We start from the raw sequence: 21,666 nt of genomic DNA on the forward strand, positions 1-21,666 counted from the left end.
TGTTTAATTCCCAGAAAATGAACGGAAGTTACAATACCTTGGAAAAGCTATATTTTTTCTTCCAGGAACAAGAAGGATCTTCATCCTACGAATTGTTAGTTAGCTCAGGTCTTGGGCGGATTTGAACCACCGATCTCCTGTTTACTAGACAGTCGCTTTAACCGCTAAGCCACAAGACCTGTTACTTTTAGTTTTTTTGATTTAAAATCATGTGTTTTGTTCCATATAGGTATGTCATTTGAAGTCGATTGACTTCAAACTTTTTGTTTCGTTCTCAGAAAAGGAATGGAAGTTTCGATACTTGGAGAAAGCTATTTTGTTTTCTTTTTCTTTCCAAGAATAAGATGATTCTATTTCCTTTTCTTTCTTTCAAGCGAAGTTTGTGGGCGGATTCGAACCATCGACATCCTGTTAGATTCACTGGATCCTTATCACCTAGGCCACTAGAACTGTTTTCTTCACGTTTTACGATTCAAAATTGTTTGTTCTTTTTCTTAACACGTTTGTCATTTGAAGTTCCCTGACTTATAGTGTTTTGTTTCATTCAGAAAATGAATGGAAGTTAGAATACCTTGGAACAAGCTATATGTTTTCTTTCAGGAACAAAATGGATCTTCATCGTACGAATTGTTAGTTATCTCAAGTCTTGGGCCGATTTGAACCACCGATCTCCTGTTTACTAGACATGCGCTTTAACCGCTAAGCCACAAGACCTGTTCATTTCAGTTTTTTTGAATTAAAATTATGTGTTTTTGTTCCATATAGGTATGTCATTCGAAGTCGATTGACTTCGAATTTTTTTGTTTCGTTCTCAGAAAAGGAATGGAAGTTTCGATACCTTGGAGAAAGCTATATTGTTTTCTTTTTCTTTCCAAGAATAAGAAGAATCAATTTCCTTTGCTTTATTTCTATCGAAGTTTGAGGGCGGATTCGAACCATCGACCTCCTGTAATATTCACTGGATCCTTATCCCCTAGGCCACTAGAACTGTTTTCTTCACGTTTTCCGATTCAAAATTAATTGTTCTTTTTCTTAACACGTTTGTCATTTGAAGTTGCTTGACTTATAGTTTTTTGTTTAATTCCCAGAAAATGAACGGAAGTTACAATACCTTGGAAAAAGCTATGTTTTTTCTTCCAGGAACAAGAAGGATCTTCATCCTACGAATTGTTAGTTAGCTCAGGTCTTGGGCGGATTTGAACCACCGATCTCCTGTTTACTAGACAGTCGCTTTAACCGCTAAGCCACAAGACCTGTTACTTTTAGTATTTTTGATTTAAAATCATGTGTTTTGTTCCATATAGGTATGTCATTTGAAGTCGATTGACTTCAAATTTTTTGTTTCGTTCTCAGAAAAGGAATGGAAGTTTCGATACCTTGGAGAAAGCTATATTGTTTTCTTTTTCTTTCCAAGAATAAGATGATTCTTTTTCCTTTTCTTTCTTTCTAGCGAAGTTTGTGGGCGGATTCGAACCATCGACCTCCTGTTATATTCACTGGATCCTTATCATCTAGGCCACTAGAACTGTTTTCTTCACGTTTTACGATTCAATATTAATTGTTCTTTTTCTTAAAACGTTTGTCATTTGAAGTTGCTTGACTTATAGTTTTTTGTTTAATTCCCAGAATATGAACGGAAGTTACAATACCTTGGAACAAGCTATATTTTTTCTTCCAGGAACAAGATGGATCTTCATCCTACCAAATGTTAGTTAGCTCAGGTCTTGGGCGGATTTGATCCACCAATATCCTGTTTACTAGACAGGCGCTTTAACCGCTAAGCCACAATACCTGTTGGCTTTGGTTTTTTTTTTAAATCATGTGTTTTTGTTCCATATAGGTATGTCATTTGAAGTCGAGTGACTTCATTTTTTTTGTTTCTTTCCCAGAAAAGGAATGGAAGTTTCGATACCTTGAAAAAAGCTACATTGTTTTGTTTTTACTTTCAAAGAATAAGATCATTCTATTTCCTTTTCTTACTTCTAGCGCAGTTTCTGGGCGCATTCGAACCATCGATCTCCTGCTATGTACACATGATCCTTGTCCCCTAAGCCACTAGAATTGTTGGTTTCATGTTTTCCGATTCAAAATTGTTTGTTCTTTTTCTTAACACGTTTGTCATTTGAAGTTGCTTGACTTATAGTTTTTGTTTCCTTCCCAGAAAATGAATGGAAGTTTCAATACCTTGGAAAAAGTTTGATTTTTTCTTCCAGGAACAAGATGGATCTTCAACCTGCAAATTGTTAGTTAGCTCAGGTCTTGGGCCGATTTGAACCACCGATCTCCTGTTTACTTGACAGGCGCTTTAACCGCTAAGCCACAAGACATGTTGCTTTTAGTTCTTATGATTTAAAATCATGTGTTTTTGTTCCATATAGGTAAGTCATTTGAAGTCCATTGACTTCAAAAAATTTTCTTTCTTTCCCAGAAAAGGAATGGAAGTTTCGATACCTTGGAAAAAGCTATATTGTTTTCTTTTTTCTTTCCAAGAATAAGATGATTCTATTTCCTTTTTTAATTACTTCTAGCGCAGTTTCTGGGCGCATTCGAACCATCGACCTCCTGTTATATACACAGGATCCTTGTCCCCTAAGCCACTAGAATTGTTGGTTTCACGGTTTCCGATTCAAAATTGTTTGTTCTTTTTCTTAACACGTTTGTCATTTGAAATTGCTTGACTTATAGTTTTTTGTTTCATTCCAAGAAAATGAATGGAAGTTTCAATACCTTGGAAAAAGCTATATTTTTTCTTCCAGGAACAAGATGGATCTTCATCCTGCGAATTCTTAGTTAGCTCAGGTCTTGGGCGGATCTGAACTACCGATCTCCTGTTTGACTAGACAGGCTCTTTAACCGCTAAGCCACAATACATGTTGCTTTTAATTTTTATGATTTAAAATCATGTGTTTTTGTTCCATATAGGTATGTCATTTGAAGTCGATTGACTTACAAATTTTTTGTTTCTTTCCCAGAAAAGGAATGGAAGTTTCGATACCTTGGAAAAAGTTATATTGTTTTCTCTTTACTTTCTAAGAATAAGATCATTCAATATCCTTTTTTTTTTTACTTCTAGGGCGGTTTCTGGTCCGATTCGAACCATCGACCTCCTGTTATATACACATGATCCTTATCCCCTAAGCCACTAGAATTGTTGGTTTCATGTTGTCCGATTCAAAATTGTTTGTTCTTTTTCTTAACAAGTTTGTCATTTGAAATTGCTTGACTTATAGTTTTTTGTTTCATTCCCAGAAAATGAATGGAAGTTACAATACCTTGGAACAAGCTATATTGTTTTCTTTTTTCTTTCCAAGAATAAGATGATTCTATTTCCTTTTTTTATTATTTATAGAGCAGTTTCTGGGCGGATTCGAACCACCGACCTCCTGTTATATACACAGGATCCTTATCCCCTAAGCCACTAGAATTTTTTGTTTCACGGTTTCCGATTCAAAATTGTTTGTTCTTTTTCTTAACACGTTTGTCATTTGAAATTGTTTGATTATAGTTTTTTGTTTCATTCCCAGAAAATGAATGGAAGTTACAATACCTTGGAACAAGCTATATGTTTTCGTCCAGGATTAAGATGAATCTTCATCCTACGAATTGTTAGTTAGCTCAGGCCTTGGGCGGATTTGAACCACCCATCTCCTGTTTACTAGACATGCGCTTTAACCGCTAAGCCACAAGACATGTTGCTTTTAGTTCTTATGATTTAAAATCATGCGTTTTTGATCCATATAGGTAAGTCATTTGAAGTCGATTGACTTTAAAAAATTTTCTTTCTTTCCCAGAAAAGGAATGGAAGTTTCGATACCTTGGAAAAAGCTATAATGTTTTCTTTTTTCTTTCCAAGAATAAGATGATTCTATTTCCTTTTTTAATTACTTCTAGCGCAGTTTCTGGGCGCATTCGAACCATCGACCTCCTGTTATATACACAGGATCCTTATCCCCTAAGCCACTAGAATTGTTGGTTTCACGGTTTTCGATTCAAAATTGTTTGTTCTTTTTCTTAACACGTTTGTCATTTGAAATTGCTTGACTTTTAGTTTTTTTGTTTCATTCCCAGAAAATGAATGGAAGTTACACTACCTTGAAACAAGCTATATTTTTTCGTCCAGGATTAAGATGAATCTTCATCCTACGAATTGTTAGTTAGCTCAGGCCTTGGGCGGATTTGAACCACCCATCTCCTGTTTACTAGACAGGCGCTTTAACCGCTAAGCCACAAGACCTGTTCATTTTAGTATTTTTGATTTAAAATGATGTGTTTTTGTTCCATATAGGTATGTCATTTGAAGTCGATTGACTTTAAAAAATTTTTTTTCTTTCTCAGAAAAGGAATGGAAGTTTCGATACCTTGGAGAAAGCTATATTGTTTTCTTTTTCTTTCCAAGAATAAGATGATTCTATATCCTTTTTTTTTACTTTAGGGCGGTTTCCTGTCCGATTCGAACCATCGACCTCCTGTTATATAACCATGATCCTTATCCCCTAAGCCACTAGAATTGTTGGTTTCATGTTTTCCGATTCAAAATTGTTTGTTCTTTTTCTTAACACGTTTGTCATTTGAAATTGCTTGACTTATAGTTTTTTGTTTCATTCCCAGAAAATGAATGGAAGTTACAATACCTTGGAACAAGCTATATTGTTTTCTTTTTTCTTTCCAAGAATAAGATGATTCTATTTCCTTTTTTATTATTTATAGAGCAGTTTCTGGGCGGATTCGAACCACCGACCTCCTGTTATATACACAGGATCCTTATCCCCTAAGCCACTAGAATTTTTTGTTTCACGGTTTCCGATTCAAAATTGTTTGTTCTTTTTCTTAACACGTTTGTCATTTGAAATTGCTTGACTTATAGTTTTTTGTTTCATTCCCAGAAAATGAATGGAAGTTACACTACCTTGAAACAAGCTATTTTTTTCGTCCAGGAACAAGATGAATCTTCATCCTACGAATTGTTAGTTAGCTCAGGCCTTGGGCGGATTTGAACCACCCATCTCCTGTTTACTAGACAGGCGCTTTAACCGCTAAGCCACAAGACCTGTTCATTCTAGTATTTTTGATTTAAAATAATGTGTTTTTGTTCCATATAGGTATGTCATTTGAAGTCGATTGACTTTAAAAATTTTTGTTTCTTTCTCAGAAAAGGAATGGAAGTTTCGATACCTTGGAGAAAGCTATATTGTTTTCTTTTTCTTTCCAAGAATAAGATGATTCTATATCCTTTTTTTTTACTTCTAGGGCGGTTTCTGGTCCGATTCGAACCATCGACCTCCTGTTATATAAACATGATCCTTATCCCCTAAGCCACTAGAATTGTTGGTTTCATGTTTTCCGATTCAAAATTGTTTGTTCTTTTTCTTAACACGTTTGTCATTTGAAATTGCTTGACTTATAGTTTTTTGTTTCATTCCCAGAAAATGAATGGAAGTTACAATACCTTGGAACAAGCTATATTGTTTTCTTTTTTCTTTCCAAGAATAAGATGATTCTATTTCCTTTTTTGTTTCTAGCGCAGTTTGTGGGCGGATTCGAAACATCGACCTCCTGTTATATTCACTGGATCCTTATCCCCTAGGCCACTAGAACTTTCGTCTTCACGTTTTCCGATTCAAAATTATTTGTCCTTTTTCTTAACACGTTTGTCATTTGAAATTGCTTGACTTTTAGTTTTTTTGTTTCATTCCCAGAAAATGAATGGAAGTTACACTACCTTGAAACAAGCTATATTTTTTCGTCCAGGAACAAGATGAATCTTCATCCTACGAATTGTTAGTTAGCTCAGGCCTTGGGCGGATTTGAACCACCCATCTCCTGTTTACTAGACAGGCGCTTTAACCGCTAAGCCACAAGACCTGTTCATTTTAGTATTTTTGATTTAAAATAATGTGTTTTTGTTCCATATAGGTATGTCATTTGAAGTCGATTGACTTTAAAAATTTTTGTTTCTTTCCCAGAAAATGAATGGAAGTTTCAATACCTTGGAAGAAGCTACACTGTTTTTTTTTTCTTTCCAAGAATAAGATGCTTCTATTTCTTTTTGTTTTAATTTTTAGCGCAGTTTCTGGGCGTATTCGAACCACCGACCTCCTAATATATACACAGGATACTTATCCCCTAATCCACTAGAAATGTTGGTTTCACGGTTTCCGATTCAAAAATGTTTGTTCTTTCTCCTAGCACGTTTGTCATTTGAAATTGCTTGACTTATAGATTTTTGTTTCATTCCCAGAAAATGAATGGAAGTTTCAATACCTTGGAAAAAGCTATATTTTTTCTTCCAGGAACAAGATGGATCTTCATCCTACGAACTGTTAGTTATCTCAGGTCTTGGGCGGATTTAAACCTCCAATCTCCTGATTACTAGACAAGCGCTTTAACCGCTAAGCCACGAGACCTGTTCGTTTCAGTTTTTTTGAATTGAAATTATGTGTTTTTGGTTCCATATAGGTATGTCATTTGAAGTCGATTGACTTCAAATTTTTTGTTTCTTTCTCAGAAAAGGAACGGAAGTTTCGATACCTTGGAGAACGCTATATTGTTTTCTTTTTCTTTCCAAGAATAAGATGATTCTATTTCCTTTTTTGTTTCTAGCGCAGTTTGTGGGCGGATTCGAAACATCGACCTCCTGTTATATTCACTGGATCCTTATCTCCTAGGCCACTAGAACTTTCGTCTTCACGTTTTCCGATTCAAAATTGTTTGTGCTTTTTCTTAACACGTTTGTCATTTGAAGTTGCTTGACTTATAGTTTTTTGTTTCCTTCCCAGAAAAGGAATGGAAGTTTCGATACCTTGGAAAAAGCTATAGTGTTTTTTTTTCTTTCCAAGAATTCTATTTCGTTTTTTTTTTATTTCTAGCGCAGTTTTTGGGCGGATTCGAACCATCGCTGTTATCTACACAGTATCCTTATCCCCTAAGTCAAAAGAATTGTTGGTTTCAAGTTTTCCGATTCAAAATTGTTTGTTCTTTTTCTTAACAAGTTTGTCATTTGAAGTTCCTTGACTTATAGTTTTTTGTTTCATTCCCAGAAAATGAATGGAAGTTTCAATACCTTGGAAGAAGCTGACTGTTTTCTTTTTTCTTTCCAAGAACAAGATGATTCTATTTCCTTTTTTTAAAAACTTCTAGCGCAGTTTCTGCGCGGATTCGAACCATCGACCTCCTGTTGTATACACATGATCCTTATCCCCTAAGGAACTAGAATTTTTGGTGTCATGTTTTCCGATTCAAAATTGTTTGTCCTTTTTCTTAACACGTTTGTCATTTGAAGTTGCTTGACTTATAGTTTTTTTGTTTCCTTCCCAGAAAATGAATGGAAGTTTCAATACCTTGGAAGAAGCTATATTTTTTCTTCCAGGAACAAGATGGATCTTCATCCTACGAATTGTTAGTTATCTCAGGTCTTGGGCGGATTTGAACCTCCAATCTCCTGTTTACTAGACAAGCGCTTTAAACGCTAAGCCACAAGACCTGTTCATTTTAGTTTTTTTTTTATTTAAAATCATGTGTTTTTGTTCCATATAGGTATGTCATTTGAAGTCGATTGACTTCAATTTTTTTGTTTCTTTCTCAGAAAAGGAACGGAAGTTTCGATACCTTGGAGAACGCTATATTGTTTTCTTTTTCTTTCCAAGAATAAGATGATTCTATTTCCTTTTCTGTTTCTAGCGCAGTTTGTGGGCGGATTCGAAACATCGACCTCCTGTTATATTCACTGGATCCTTATCCCCTAGGCCACTATAACTTTCGTCTTCACGTTTTCCGATTCAAAATTGTTTGTCCTTTTTCTTAACACGTTTGTCATTTGAAGTTGCTTGACTTATAGTTTTTTGTTTCCTTCCCAGAAAATGAATGGAAGTTTCAATACCTTGGAAGAAGCTATACTGTTTTCTTTTTTCTTTCCAAGAATAAGATGCTTCTATTTCTTTTTTATTTTTAAATTTCTAGCGCAGTTTCTGGGCGTATTCGAACCACCGACATCCTAATATATACACAGGATACTTATCCCCTAAGCCACTAGAAATGTTGGTTTCACGGTTTCCGATTCAAAAATGTTTGTTCTTTCTCTTAACACGTTTGTCATTTGAAATTGCTTGACTTATAGATTTTTGTTTCATTCCCAGAAAATGAATGGAAGTTTCAATACCTTGGAAAAAGCTATATTTTTTCTTCCAGGAACAAGATGGATCTTCATCCTACGAATTGTTAGTTATCTCAGGTCTTGGGCGGATTTGAACCTCCAATCTCCTGTTTACTAGACAAGCGCTTTAACCGCTAAGCCACAAGACCTGTTCATTTTAGTTTTTTTTTATTTAAAATCATGTTTTTTTTTTCCATATAGGTATGTCATTTGAAGTCGATTGACTTCAATTTTTTTGTTTCTTTCTCAGAAAAGGAACGGAAGTTTCGATACCTTGGTGAACGCTATATTGTTTTCTTTTTCTTTCCAAGAATAAGATGATTCTATTTCCTTTTTTGTTTCTAGCGCAGTTTGTGGGCGGATTCGAAACATCGACCTCCTGTTATATTCACTGGATCCTTATCCCCTAGGCCACTATAACTTTCGTCTTCACGTTTTCCGATTCAAAATTGTTTGTCCTTTTTCTTAACACGTTTGTCATTTGAAGTTGCTTGACTTATAGTTTTTTGTTTCCTTCCCAGAAAATGAATGGAAGTTTCAATACCTTGGAAGAAGCTATACTGTTTTCTTTTTTCTTTCCAAGAATAAGATGCTTCTATTTCTTTTTTATTTTTAAATTTCTAGCGCAGTTTCTGGACGTATTCGAACCACCGACATCCTAATATATACACAGGATACTTATCCCCTAAGCCACTAGAAATGTTGGTTTCACGGTTTCCGATTCAAAAATGTTTGTTCTTTCTCTTAACACGTTTGTCATTTGAAATTACTTGACTTATAGATTTTTGTTTCAATCCCAGAAAATGAATGGAAGTTTCAATACCTTGGAAAAAGCTATATTTTTTCTTCCAGGAACAAGATGGATCTTCATCCTACGAATTGTTAGTTATCTCAGGTCTTGGGCGGATTTGAACCTCCAATCTCCTGTTTACTAGACAAGCGCTTTAACCGCTAAGCCACAAGACCTGTTCATTTTAGTTTTTTTTGATTTAAAATCATGTGTTTTTTTTCCATATAGGTATGTCATTTGAAGTCGATTGACTTCAATTTTTTTGTTTCTTTCTCAGAAAAGGAACGGAAGTTTCGATACCTTGGTGAACGCTATATTGTTTTCTTTTTCTTTCCAAGAATAAGATGATACTATTTCCTTTTTTGTTTCTAGCGCAGTTTGTGGGCGGATTCGAAACATCGACCTCCTGTTATATTCACTGGATCCTTATCCCCTAGGCCACTATAACTTTCGTCTTCACGTTTTCCGATTCAAAATTGTTTGTCCTTTTTCTTAACACGTTTGTCATTTGAAGTTGCTTGACTTATAGTTTTTTGTTTCCTTCCCAGAAAATGAATGGAAGTTTCAATACCTTGGAAGAAGCTATACTGTTTTCTTTTTTCTTTCCAAGAATAAGATGCTTCTATTTCTTTTTTATTTTTAAATTTCTAGCGCAGTTTCTGGGCGTATTCGAACCACCGACATCCTAATATATACACAGGATACTTATCCCCTAAGCCACTAGAAATGTTGGTTTCACGGTTTCCGATTCAAAAATGTTTGTTCTTTCTCTTAACACGTTTGTCATTTGAAATTGCTTGACTTATAGATTTTTGTTTCATTCCCAGAAAGTGAATGGAAGTTTCAATACCTTGGAAAAAGCTATATTTTTTCTTCCAGGAACAAGATGGATCTTCATCCTACGAATTGTTAGTTATCTCAGGTCTTGGGCGGATTTGAACCTCCAATCTCCTGTTTACTAGACAAGCGCTTTAACCGCTAAGCCACAAGACCTGTTAATTTTCGTTTTTTTGATTTAAAATCATGTGTTTTTGTTCCATATAGGTATGTCATTTGAAGTCGATTGACTTAAAAATTTTTTGTTTCTTTCCCAAAAAAGGAATGGAAATTTCGATACCTTGGAAAAAGCTATAGTGTTTCTTTTTTCTTTCCAAGAATTCTATTTCGTTTTTTTTTTATTTCTAGCGCAGTTACTGGGCGGATTCGAACCATCTCTGTTATCTACACAGTATCCTTATCCCCTAAGTCACAAGAATTGTTGGTTTCAAGTTTTCCGATTCAAAATTGTTTGTTTTTTTCTTAACACGTTTGTCATTTGAAGTTCCTTGACTTATAGTTTTTTGTTTCATTCCCAGAAAATGAAGGGAAGTTTCAATACCTTGGAAGAAGCTAACTGTTTTCTTTTTTCTTTCCAAGAACAAGATGATTCTATTTCCTTTTTTAAAAAACTTCTAGCGCAGTTTCTGCGCGGATTCGAACCATCGACCTCCTGTTGTATACACATGATCCTTATCCCCTAAGGAACTAGACTTTTTGGTGTCATGTTTTCCGATTCAAAATTGTTTGTCCTTTTTCTTAACACGTTTGTCATTTGAAGTTGCTTGACTTATAGTTTTTGTTTCCTTCCCAGAAAATGAATGGAAGTTTCAATACCTTGGAAGAAGCTATACTGTTTTCTTTTTTCTTTCCAAGAATAAGATGCTTCTATTTCTTTTTTTTTATTTCTAGCGCAGTTTCTGGGCGTATTCGAACTACCGACCTCCTAATATATACACACGATATTTATCCCCTAAGCCACTAGAAATGTTGGTTTCAAGGTTTCCGATTCAAAAATGTTTGTTCTTTCTCTTAACACGTTTGTCATTTGAAATTGCTTGACTTATATATTTTTGTTTCATTCCCAGAAAATGAATGGAAGTTTCAATACCTTGGAAAAAGCTATATTTTTTCTTCCAGGAACAAGATGGATCTTCATCCTACGAATTGTTAGTTATCTCAGGTCTTGGGCGGATCTGAACTTCCAATCTCCTGTTTACTAGACAAGCGCTTTACCCGCTAAGCCACAAGACCTGTTCATTTGCGTTTTTTTGATTTAAAATCATGTGTTTTTGTTCCATATAGGTATGTCATTTGAAGTCGATTGACTTCAAATTTTTTGTTTCCTTCTCAGAAAAGAACGGAAGTTTCGATACCTTGGAGAACGCTATATTGTTTTCTTTTTCTTTCCAAGAATAAGATGATTCTATTTTCTTTTTTGTTTCTAGCGCAGTTTGTGGGCGGATTCGAAACATCGACCTCCTGTTATCTTCACTGGATCCTTATCCCTAGGCCACTAGAACTTTCGTCTTCACGTTTTCCGATTCAAAATTGTTTGTCCTTTTTCTTAACACGTTTGTCATTTGAATTTGCTTGACTCATAGTTTTTTGTTTCCTTCCAGAAAATGAATGGAAGTTTCAATACCTTGGAAGAAACTATACTGTTTTCTTTTTTCTTTCCAAGAATAAGATGCTTCTATTTCTTTTTTTTTAAAATTTCTAGCGCAGTTTCTGGGCGTATTCGAACCACCGACCTCCTAATATATACAAAGGATACTTATCCCCTAAGCCACTAGAAATGTTGGTTTCACGGTTTCCGATTCAAAACTGTTTGTTCTTTCTCTTAACACGTTTGTCATTTGAAATTGCTTGACTTATAGATTTTTGTTTCATTCCCAGAAAATGAATGGAAGTTTCAATACCTTGGAAAAAGCTATATTTTTTCTTCCAGGAACAAGATGGATCTTCATCCTACGAATTGTTAGTTATCTCAGGTCTTAGGCGGATTTGAACCTCCAATCTCCTGTTTACTAGACAAGCGCTTTAACCGCTAAGCCACAAGACCTGTTGATTTTCGTTTTTTTGATATAAAATCATGTGTTTTTGTTCCATATAGGTATGTTATTTGAAGTCGATTGACTTAAAATTTTTTTGTTTCTTTCCCAGAAAAGGAATGGAAGTTTCGATACCTTGGAAAAAGCTATAGTGTTTCTTTTTTCTTTCCAAGAATTCTATTTCGTTTTTTTTTATTACTAGCGCAGTTTCTGGGCGGATTCGAACCATCGCTGTTATCTACACAGTATCCTTATCCCCTAAGTCACAAGAATTGTTGGTTTCAAGTTTTCCGATTCAAAATTGTTTGTTCTTTTTCTTAACACATTTGTCATTTGAAGTTCCTTGACTTATAGTTTTTTGTTTCATTCCCAGAAAATGAATGAAAGTTTCAATACCTTGGAAGTAGCTAACTAATTTCTTTTTTCTTTCCAAGAACAAGATGATTCTATATCCTTTTTAAAAAAACTTCTAGCGCAGTTTCTGCGCGGATTCGAACCATCGACCTCCTGTTGTATACACATGATCCTTATCCCCTAAGGAACTAGACTTTTTGATGTCATGTTTTCCGATTCAAAATTGTTTGTCCTTTTTCTTAACACGTTTGTCATTTGAAGTTGCTTGACTTATAGTTTTTTTTCCTTCCCAGAAAATGAATGGAAGTTTCAATACCTTGGAAGAAGCTATACTGTGTTCTTTTTTCTTTCCAAGAATAAGATGCTTCAATTTCTTTTTTTTGAAATTTCTAGCGCAGTTTCTGGGCGTATTCGAACCACCGACCTCCTAATATATACACAGGATACTTATCCCCTAAGCCACGAGAAATGTAGGTTTCACGGTTTCCGATTCAAAAATGTTTGTTCTTTCTCTTAACACGTTTGTCATTTGAAATTGCTTGTTTTCAAATTTTTTGTTTCTTTCTCAGAAAAGGAACGGAAGTTTCGATACCTTGGAGAACGCTATATTGTTTTCTTTTTCTTTCCAAGAATAAGATGATTCTATTTCCTTTTTTGTTTCTAGCGCAGTTTGTGGGCGGATTCGAAACATCGACCTTCTGTCATATTCACTGGATCCTTATCCCCTAGGCCACTAGAACTTTCGTCTTCACGTTTTCCGATTCAAAATTGTTTGTCCTTTTTCTTAACACGTTTGTCATTTGAAGTTGCTTGACTTATAGTTTTTTGTTTCCTTCCCAGAAAATGAATGGAAGTTTCAATACCTTGGAAGAAGCTATACTGTTTTCTTTTTTCTTTCCAAGAATAAGATGCTTCTATTTCTTTTTTTTTAAATTTCTAGCGCAGTTTCTGGTCGTATTCGAACCACCGACCTCCTAATATATACACAGGATACTTATCCCCTAAGCCACTAGAAATGTTGGTTTCACGGTTTCCGATTCAAAAATGTTTGTTCTTTCTCTTAACACGTTTGTCATTTGAAATTGCTTGACTTATAGATTTTTGTTTCATTCCCAGAAAATGAATGGAAGTTTCAATACCTTGGAAAAAGCTATATTTTTTCTTCCAGGAACAAGATGGATCTTCATCCTACGAATTCTTAGTTATCTCAGGTCTTGGGCGGATTTGATCCTCCAATCTCCTGTTTACTAGACAAGCGCTTTAACCGCTAAGCCACAAGACCTGTTCATTTTCGTTTTTTTGATTTAAAATGTTGTGTTTTTGTTCCATATAGGTATGTCATTTGAAGTCGATTGACTTAAAAAATTTTTGTTTCTTTCCCAGAAAACGAATGGAAGTTTCGATACCTTGGAAAAAGCTATAGTGTTTCTTTTTTCTTTCCAAGAATTCTATTTCGTTTTTTTTTTATTTCTAGCGCAGTTTCTGGGCGGATTCGAGCCATCGCTGTTATCTACACAGTATCCTTATCCCCTAAGTCACAAGAATTGTTGGTTTCAAGTTTTCCGATTCAAAATTGTTAGTTCTTTTTCTTAACACGTTTGTCATTTGAAGTTCCTTGACTTATAGTTTTTTGTTTCATTCCCAGAAAATGAATAGAAGTTTCAATACCTTGGAAGAAGCTAACTGTTTTCTTTTTTCTTTCCAAGAACAAGATAATTCTATTTCCTTTTTTAAAAAACTTCTAGCGCAGTTTCTGCGCGGATTCGAACCATCGAACCACACATGATCCTTATCCCCTAAGGAACTAGAATTTTTGGTGTCATGTTTTCCGATTCAAAATTGTTTGTTCTTTTTCTTAACATGTTTGTCATTTGAAGTTGCTTGACTTACAGTTTTTTGTTTCATTCCCAGAAAATGAATGGAAGTTACAATACCTTGGAACAAGCTATGTTTTTTCTTCCAGGAACAAGAAGGATCTTCATCCTACGAATTGTTAGTTAGCTCAGGTCTTGGGCGGAATTGAACTAGACAGGCGGATTGAACTCCTGTTTACTAGACAGGCGCTTTAACCGCTAAGCCACAAGACCTGTTCCTTTTACTTTTTTTGATTTAAAATCATGTGTTTTGTTCCATATAGGTATGTCATTTGAAGTCGATTGACCTAAAAAATTTCTGTTTCTTTCCCAGAAAAGGAATGGAAGTTTCGATACCTTGGAAAAAGCTATAGTGTTTCTTTTTTCTTTCCAAGAATTCTATTTCGTTTTTTTTTATTTCTAGCGCAGTTTCTGGGCGGATTCGAGCCATCGCTGTTATCTACACAGTATCCTTATCCCCTAAGTCACAAGAATTGTTGGTTTCAAGTTTTCCGATTCAAAATTGTTAGTTCTTTTTCTTAACACGTTTGTCATTTGAAGTTCCTTGACTTATAGTTTTTTGTTTCATTCCCAGAAAATGAATAGAAGTTTCAATACCTTGGAAGAAGCTAACTGTTTTCTTTTTTCTTTCCAAGAACAAGATGATTCTATTTCCTTTTTTAAAAAACTTCTAGCGCAGTTTCAGCGCGGATTCGAACCATCGAACCACACATGATCCTTATCCCCTAAGGAACTAGAATTTTTGGTGTCATGTTTTCCGATTCAAAATTGTTTGTTCTTTTTCTTAACATGTTTGTCATTTGAAGTTGCTTGACTTACAGTTTTTTGTTTCATTCCCAGAAAATGAATGGAAGTTACAATACCTTGGAACAAGCTATGTTTTTTCTTCCAGGAACAAGAAGGATCTTCATCCTACGAATTGTTAGTTAGCTCAGGTCTTGGGCGGAATTGAACCACCAATCTCCTGTTTACTAGACAAGCGCTTTAACCGCTAAGCCACAAGACCTGTTCATTTTCGTTTTTTTGATTTAAAATGTTGTGTTTTTGTTCCATATAGGTATGTCATTTGAAGTCGATTGACTTAAAAAATTTTTGTTTCTTTCCCAGAAAACGAATGGAAGTTTCGATACCTTGGAAAAAGCTATAGTGTTTCTTTTTTCTTTCCAAGAATTCTATTTCGTTTTTTTTTATTTCTAGCGCAGTTTCTGGGCGGATTCGAGCCATCGCTGTTATCTACACAGTATCCTTATCCCCTAAGTCACAAGAATTGTTGGTTTCAAGTTTTCCGATTCAAAATTGTTAGTTCTTTTTCTTAACACGTTTGTCATTTGAAGTTCCTTGACTTATAGTTTTTTGTTTCATTCCCAGAAAATGAATAGAAGTTTCAATACCTTGGAAGAAGCTAACTGTTTTCTTTTTTCTTTCCAAGAACAAGATGATTCTATTTCCTTTTTTAAAAAACTTCTAGCGCAGTTTCTGCGCGGATTCGAACCATCGAACCACACATGATCCTTATCCCCTAAGGAACTAGAATTTTTGGTGTCATGTTTTCCGATTCAAAATTGTTTGTTCTTTTTCTTAACATGTTTGTCATTTGAAGTTGCTTGACTTACAGTTTTTTGTTTCATTCCCAGAAAATGAATGGAAGTTACAATACCTTGGAACAAGCTATGTTTTTTCTTCCAGGAACAAGAAGGATCTTCATCCTACGAATTGTTAGTTAGCTCAGGTCTTGGGCGGAATTGAACTAGACAGGCGGATTGAACTCCTGTTTACTAGACAGGCGCTTTAACCGCTAAGCCACAAGACCTGTTCCTTTTACTTTTTTTGATTTAAAATCATGTGTTTTGTTCCATATAGGTATGTCATTTGAAGTCGATTGACCTAAAAAATTTCTGTTTCTTTCCCAGAAAAGGAATGGAAGTTTCGATACCTTGGAAAAAGCTATAGTGTTTCTTTTTTCTTTCCAAGAATTCTATTTCGTTTTTTTTTATTTCTAGCGCAGTTTCTGGACGGATTCGAGCCATCGCTGTTATCTACACAGTATCCTTATCCCCTAAGTCACAAGAATTGTTGGTTTCAAGTTTTCCGATTCAAAATTGTTAGTTCTTTTTCTTAACACGTTTGTCATTTGAAGTTCCTTGACTTATAGTTTTTTGTTTCATTCCCAGAAAATGAATAGAAGTTTCAATACCTTGGAAGAAGCTAACTGTTTTCTTTTTTCTTTCCAAGAACAAGATGATTCTATTTCCTTTTTTAAAAAACTTCTAGCGCAGTTTCAGCGCGGATTCGAACCATCGAACCACACATGATCCTTATCCCCTAAGGAACTAGAATTTTTGGTGTCATGTTTTCCGATTCAAAATTGTTTGTTCTTTTTCTTAACATGTTTGTCATTTGAAGTTGCTTGACTTACAGTTTTTTGTTTCATTCCCAGAAAATGAATGGAAGTTACAATACCTTGGAACAAGCTATGTTTTTTCTTCCAGGAACAAGAAGGATCTTCATCCTACGAATTGTTAGTTAGCTCAGGTCTTGGGCGGAATTGAACCACCGATCTCCTGTTTACTAGACAGGCGCTTTAACCGCTAAGCCACAAGACCTGTTCCTTTTACTTTTTTTGATTTAAAATCATGTGTTTTGTTCCATATAGGTATGTCATTTGAAGTCGATTGACCTAAAAAATTTCTGTTTCTTTCCCAGAAAAGGAATGGAAGTTTCGATACCTTGGAAAAAGCTATAGTGTTTCTTTTTTCTTTCCAAGAATTCTATTTCGTTTTTTTTTTATTTCTAGCGCAGTTTCTGGGCGGATTCGAGCCATCGCTGTTATCTACACAGTATCCTTATCCCCTAAGTCACAAGAATTGTTGGTTTCAAGTTTTCCGATTCAAAATTGTTAGTTCTTTTTCTTAACACGTTTGTCATTTGAAGTTCCTTGACTTATAGTTTTTTGTTTCATTCCCAGAAAATGAATAGAAGTTTCAATACCTTGGAAGAAGCTAACTGTTTTCTTTTTTCTTTCCAAGAACAAGATGATTCTATTTCCTTTTTTAAAAAACTTCTAGCGCAGTTTCTGCGCGGATTCGAACCATCGAACCACACATGATCCTTATCCCCTAAGGAACTAGAATTTTTGGTGTCATGTTTTCCGATTCAAAATTGTTTGTTCTTTTTCTTAACATGTTTGTCATTTGAAGTTGCTTGACTTACAGTTTTTTGTTTCATTCCCAGAAAATGAATGGAAGTTACAATACCTTGGAACAAGCTATGTTTTTTCTTCCAGGAACAAGAAGGATCTTCATCCTACGAATTGTTAGTTAGCTCAGGTCTTGGGCGGAATTGAACCACCGATCTCCTGTTTACTAGACAGGCGCTTTAACCGCTAAGCCACAAGACCTGTTCCTTTTACTTTTTTTGATTTAAAATCATGTGTTTTGTTCCATATAGGTATGTCATTTGAAGTCGATTGACCTAAAAAATTTCTGTTTCTTTCCCAGAAAAGGAATGGAAGTTTCGATACCTTGGAAAAAGCTATAGTGTTTCTTTTTTCTTTCCAAGAATTCTATTTCGTTTTTTTTTTATTTCTAGCGCAGTTTCTGGGCGGATTCGAGCCATCGCTGTTATCTACACAGTATCCTTATCCCCTAAGTCACAAGAATTGTTGGTTTCAAGTTTTCCGATTCAAAATTGTTAGTTCTTTTTCTTAACACGTTTGTCATTTGAAGTTCCTTGACTTATAGTTTTTTGTTTCATTCCCAGAAAATGAATAGAAGTTTCAATACCTTGGAAGAAGCTAACTGTTTTCTTTTTTCTTTCCAAGAACAAGATGATTCTATTTCCTTTTTTAAAAAACTTCTAGCGCAGTTTCTGCGCGGATTCGAACCATCGAACCACACATGATCCTTATCCCCTAAGGAACTAGAATTTTTGGTGTCATGTTTTCCGATTCAAAATTGTTTGTTCTTTTTCTTAACATGTTTGTCATTTGAAGTTGCTTGACTTACAGTTTTTTGTTTCATTCCCAGAAAATGAATGGAAGTTACAATACCTTGGAACAAGCTATGTTTTTTCTTCCAGGAACAAGAAGGATCTTCATCCTACGAATTGTTAGTTAGCTCAGGTCTTGGGCGGAATTGAACCACCGATCTCCTGTTTACTAGACAGGCGCTTTAACCGCTAAGCCACAAGACCTGTTCCTTTTACTTTTTTTGATTTAAAATCATGTGTTTTGTTCCATATAGGTATGTCATTTGAAGTCGATTGACCTAAAAAATTTCTGTTTCTTTCCCAGAAAAGGAATGGAAGTTTCGATACCTTGGAAAAAGCTATAGTGTTTCTTTTTTCTTTCCAAGAATTCTATTTCGTTTTTTTTATTATTTCTAGCGCAGTTTCTGGGCGGATTCGAGCCATCGCTGTTATCTACACAGTATCCTTATCCCCTAAGTCACAAGAATTGTTGGTTTCAAGTTTTCCGATTCAAAATTGTTAGTTCTTTTTCTTAACACGTTTGTCATTTGAAGTTCCTTGACTTATAGTTTTTTGTTTCATTCCCAGAAAATGAATAGAAGTTTCAATACCTTGGAAGAAGCTAACTGTTTTCTTTTTTCTTTCCAAGAACAAGATGATTCTATTTCCTTTTTTAAAAAACTTCTAGCGCAGTTTCTGCGCGGATTCGAACCATCGAACCACACATGATCCTTATCCCCTAAGGAACTAGAATTTTTGGTGTCATGTTTTCCGATTCAAAATTGTTTGTTCTTTTTCTTAACATGTTTGTCATTTGAAGTTGCTTGACTTACAGTTTTTTGTTTCATTCCCAGAAAATGAATGGAAGTTACAATACCTTGGAACAAGCTATGTTTTTTCTTCCAGGAACAAGAAGGATCTTCATCCTACGAATTGTTAGTTAGCTCAGGTCTTGGGCGGAATTGAACCACCGATCTCCTGTTTACTAGACAGGCGCTTTAACCGCTAAGCCACAAGACCTGTTCCTTTTACTTTTTTTGATTTAAAATCATGTGTTTTGTTCCATATAGGTATGTCATTTGAAGTCGATTGACTTCAATTTTTTTGTTTCTTTCTCAGAAAAGGAATGGAAGTTTCGATACCTTGGAGAAAGCTATATTGTTTTCTTTTTCTTTCCAAGAATAAGATGATTCTATTTCCTTTTCTTTATTTCTAGCGAAGTTTGTGAGCGAATTCGAACCATCGACCTCCTGTTATATTCACTGGATCCTTATTCCCTGGGCGACTAGAACTGTGTTCTTCACGTTTTCCGATTCAAAATTAATTGTTCTTTTTCTTAACACGTTTGTCATTTGAAGTTGCTTGACTTATAGTTTTTTGTTTAATTCCCAGAAAATGAACGAAAGTTACAATACCTTGGAACAAGCTATATTTTTTCTTCCAGGAACAAGATGGATCTTCATCCTACCAAATGTTAGTTAGCTCAGGTCTTGGGCGGATTTGATCCTCCAATCTCCTGTTTACTAGACAAGCGCTTTAACCGCTAAGCCACAAGACCTGTTCATTTTCGTTTTTTTGATTTAAAATCTTGTGTTCTTGTTCCATATAGGTATGTCATTTGAAGTCGATTGACTTAAAAATTTTTTGTTTCTTTCCCAGAAAACGAATGGAAGTTTCGATACCTTGGAAAAAGCTATAGTGTTTCTTTTTTCTTTCCAAGAATTCTATTTAGTTTTTTTTTTATTTCTAGCGCAGTTTCTGGGCGGATTCGAGCCATCGCTGTTATCTACACAGTATCCTTATCCCCTAAGTCACAAGAATTGTTGGTTTCAAGTTTTCCGATTCAAAATTGTTTGTTCTTTTTCTTAACACGTTTGTCATTTGAAGTTCCTTGACTTATAGTTTTTTGTTTCATTCCCAGAAAATGAATGGAAGTTTCAATACCTTGGAAGAAGCTAACTGTTTTCTTTTTTCTTTCCAAGAACAAGATGATTCTATTTCCTTTTTTTAAAAACTTCTAGCGCAGTTTCTGCGCGGATTCGAACCATCGACCTCCTGTTGTATACACATGATCCTTATCCCCTAAGGAACTAGAATTTTTGGTGTCATGTTTTCCGATTCAAAATTGTTTGTTCTTTTTCTTAACATGTTTGTCATTTGAAGTTGCTTGACTTACAGTTTTTTGTTTCATTCCCAGAAAATGAATGGAAGTTACAATACCTTGGAACAAGCTATGTTTTTTCTTCCAGGAACAAGAAGGATCTTCATCCTACGAATTGTTAGTTAGCTCAGGTCTTGGGCGGAATTGAACCACCGATCTCCTGTTTACTAGACAGGCGCTTTAACCGCTAAGCCACAAGACCTGTTCCTTTTAGTTTTTTTGATTTAAAATCATGTGTTTTGTTCCATATAGGTATGTCATTTGAAGTCGATTGACTTCAAATTTTTTGTTTCTTTCTCAGAAAAGGAATGGAAGTTTCGATACCTTGGAGAAAGCTATATTGTTTTCTTTTTCTTTCCAAGAATAAGATGATTCTATTTCCTTTTCTTTATTTCTAGCGAAGTTTGTGAGCGAATTCGAACCATCGACCTCCTGTTATATTCACTGGATCCTTATTCCCTGGGCGACTAGAACTGTGTTCTTCACGTTTTCCGATTCAAAATTAATTGTTCTTTTTCTTAACACGTTTGTCATTTGAAGTTGCTTGACTTATAGTTTTTTGTTTAATTCCCAGAAAATGAACGAAAGTTACAATACCTTGGAACAAGCTATATTTTTTCTTCCAGGAACAAGATGGATCTTCATCCTACCAAATGTTAGTTAGCTCAGGTCTTGGGCGGATTTGATCCTCCAATCTCCTGTTTACTAGACAAGAGCTTTAACCGCTAAGCCACAAGACCTGTTTATTTTCGTTTTTTTGATTTAAAATCTTGTGTTTTTGTTCCATATAGGTATGTCATTTGAAGTCGATTGACTTAAAAATTTTTTGTTTCTTTCCCAGAAAACGAATGGAAGTTTCGATACCTTGGAAAAAGCTATAGTGTTTCTTTTTTCTTTCCAAGAATTCTATTTAGTTTTTTTTTTTACTTCTAGCGCAGTTTCTGGGCGGATTCGAGCCATCGCTGTTATCTACACAGTATCCTTATCCCCTAAGTCACAAGAATTGTTGGTTTCAAGTTTTCCGATTCAAAATTGTTTGTTCTTTTTCTTAACACGTTTGTCATTTGAAGTTCCTTGACTTATAGTTTTTTGTTTCATTCCCAGAAAATGAATGGAAGTTTCAATACCTTGGAAGAAGCTAACTGTTTTCTTTTTTCTTTCCAAGAACAAGATGATTCTATTTCCTTTTTTTAAAAACTTCTAGCGCAGTTTCTGCGCGGATTCGAACCATCGACCTCCTGTTGTATACACATGATCCTTAACCCCTAAGGAACTAGAATTTTTGGTGTCATGTTTTCCGATTCAAAATTGTTTGTTCTTTTTCTTAACATGTTTGTCATTTGAAGTTGCTTGACTTACAGTTTTTTGTTTCATTCCCAGAAACTGAATGGAAGTTACAATACCTTGGAACAAACTATCTTTTTTCTTCCAGGAACAAGAAGGATCTTCATCCTTCGAATAAGCCACAATTTTGTTTCATTCCCAGAAAATGAATGGAAGTT

The 21,666-nt window shown here is 35.0% G+C and overlaps 3 protein-coding genes and 18 non-coding genes across 26 annotated transcripts in view; 1 reads left to right on the forward strand and 20 right to left on the reverse strand.

Annotated features, from left to right (window-relative positions):
* LOC134840457 (adenylate kinase isoenzyme 6-like) overlaps nt 1-21,666 on the reverse strand; it is a 478,618-nt gene that overhangs the window by 277,756 nt on the left and 179,196 nt on the right. The gene's annotated exons all lie outside the window — the stretch shown is intronic.
* The window catches only part of LOC134840454 (calmodulin-lysine N-methyltransferase-like), a 525,993-nt gene that overhangs the window by 220,553 nt on the left and 283,774 nt on the right, over nt 1-21,666 (forward strand). The gene's annotated exons all lie outside the window — the stretch shown is intronic.
* The window catches only part of LOC134839350 (protocadherin Fat 1-like), a 216,854-nt gene that overhangs the window by 105,755 nt on the left and 89,433 nt on the right, over nt 1-21,666 (reverse strand). The window lies entirely within an intron of this gene.
* Trnat-agu (transfer RNA threonine (anticodon AGU)) lies at nt 107-179 on the reverse strand. Its single transcript has one exon. It is a non-coding gene; the product is annotated as a tRNA-Thr (tRNA).
* Nucleotides 1,182-1,254, reverse strand: Trnat-agu (transfer RNA threonine (anticodon AGU)). The gene has a single exon. It is a non-coding gene; the product is annotated as a tRNA-Thr (tRNA).
* Nucleotides 4,162-4,234, reverse strand: Trnat-agu (transfer RNA threonine (anticodon AGU)). The gene has a single exon. It is a non-coding gene; the product is annotated as a tRNA-Thr (tRNA).
* Nucleotides 4,976-5,048, reverse strand: Trnat-agu (transfer RNA threonine (anticodon AGU)). The gene has a single exon. It is a non-coding gene; the product is annotated as a tRNA-Thr (tRNA).
* Trnat-agu (transfer RNA threonine (anticodon AGU)) lies at nt 5,790-5,862 on the reverse strand. The gene has a single exon. It is a non-coding gene; the product is annotated as a tRNA-Thr (tRNA).
* Trnat-agu (transfer RNA threonine (anticodon AGU)) lies at nt 8,226-8,298 on the reverse strand. The gene has a single exon. It is a non-coding gene; the product is annotated as a tRNA-Thr (tRNA).
* On the reverse strand, nt 9,043-9,115 carry Trnat-agu (transfer RNA threonine (anticodon AGU)). Its single transcript has one exon. It is a non-coding gene; the product is annotated as a tRNA-Thr (tRNA).
* Trnat-agu (transfer RNA threonine (anticodon AGU)) lies at nt 9,860-9,932 on the reverse strand. The gene has a single exon. It is a non-coding gene; the product is annotated as a tRNA-Thr (tRNA).
* Nucleotides 11,748-11,820, reverse strand: Trnat-agu (transfer RNA threonine (anticodon AGU)). Its single transcript has one exon. It is a non-coding gene; the product is annotated as a tRNA-Thr (tRNA).
* On the reverse strand, nt 13,373-13,445 carry Trnat-agu (transfer RNA threonine (anticodon AGU)). The gene has a single exon. It is a non-coding gene; the product is annotated as a tRNA-Thr (tRNA).
* Trnat-agu (transfer RNA threonine (anticodon AGU)) lies at nt 14,971-15,043 on the reverse strand. The gene has a single exon. It is a non-coding gene; the product is annotated as a tRNA-Thr (tRNA).
* Trnat-agu (transfer RNA threonine (anticodon AGU)) lies at nt 16,568-16,640 on the reverse strand. Its single transcript has one exon. It is a non-coding gene; the product is annotated as a tRNA-Thr (tRNA).
* Nucleotides 17,362-17,434, reverse strand: Trnat-agu (transfer RNA threonine (anticodon AGU)). The gene has a single exon. It is a non-coding gene; the product is annotated as a tRNA-Thr (tRNA).
* Nucleotides 18,156-18,228, reverse strand: Trnat-agu (transfer RNA threonine (anticodon AGU)). The gene has a single exon. It is a non-coding gene; the product is annotated as a tRNA-Thr (tRNA).
* On the reverse strand, nt 18,951-19,023 carry Trnat-agu (transfer RNA threonine (anticodon AGU)). The gene has a single exon. It is a non-coding gene; the product is annotated as a tRNA-Thr (tRNA).
* Trnat-agu (transfer RNA threonine (anticodon AGU)) lies at nt 19,489-19,561 on the reverse strand. The gene has a single exon. It is a non-coding gene; the product is annotated as a tRNA-Thr (tRNA).
* Trnat-agu (transfer RNA threonine (anticodon AGU)) lies at nt 20,294-20,366 on the reverse strand. Its single transcript has one exon. It is a non-coding gene; the product is annotated as a tRNA-Thr (tRNA).
* On the reverse strand, nt 20,832-20,904 carry Trnat-agu (transfer RNA threonine (anticodon AGU)). Its single transcript has one exon. It is a non-coding gene; the product is annotated as a tRNA-Thr (tRNA).

Source organism: Symsagittifera roscoffensis, chromosome 2 (assembly GCF_963678635.1).
Source record: "Symsagittifera roscoffensis chromosome 2, txSymRosc1.1, whole genome shotgun sequence".
In the NCBI taxonomy this organism is placed as follows: domain Eukaryota; kingdom Metazoa; phylum Xenacoelomorpha; order Acoela; family Convolutidae; genus Symsagittifera; species Symsagittifera roscoffensis.